A 365-nucleotide genomic window follows, 5' to 3' on the forward strand; every position below is an offset into this window, starting at 1 on the left:
CAGTCCTGTGCTTCCTTTGTTGGGAATGCCCAACCACAGTTCCCATTTCCTGCTATATTTAAAAAACAGAAGGTGCAGTTTGTGGGCAACGACCTCCAAAAGAAAAGAATCCGCCGCTGCTTGGAAAACACAAAAAAAGCTCTAAATAAACCAGTGGATTTGCTCTTGAGAGGCAGAGGCTTCGGGGCAGGATCCCAGGGCAGAGCCTGAGGAAGGGGGTTGGGTCCATGTTGGTGGGGGTGATGTCCTGGAGCGAGGGCGGGGTGTTTGGCACGTGTCGAGGGTGGAGTCCCGGGACAGGAGGCTGGGGCGGGGCCGGGGTTTGGGGGCGCGTTGGAGGGCGGGGTCTGGGCGCTGGCTCCCGG

The sequence above is a fragment of the Mauremys reevesii genome, linkage group 3 (assembly GCF_016161935.1).
Source record: "Mauremys reevesii isolate NIE-2019 linkage group 3, ASM1616193v1, whole genome shotgun sequence".
In the NCBI taxonomy this organism is placed as follows: domain Eukaryota; kingdom Metazoa; phylum Chordata; order Testudines; family Geoemydidae; genus Mauremys; species Mauremys reevesii.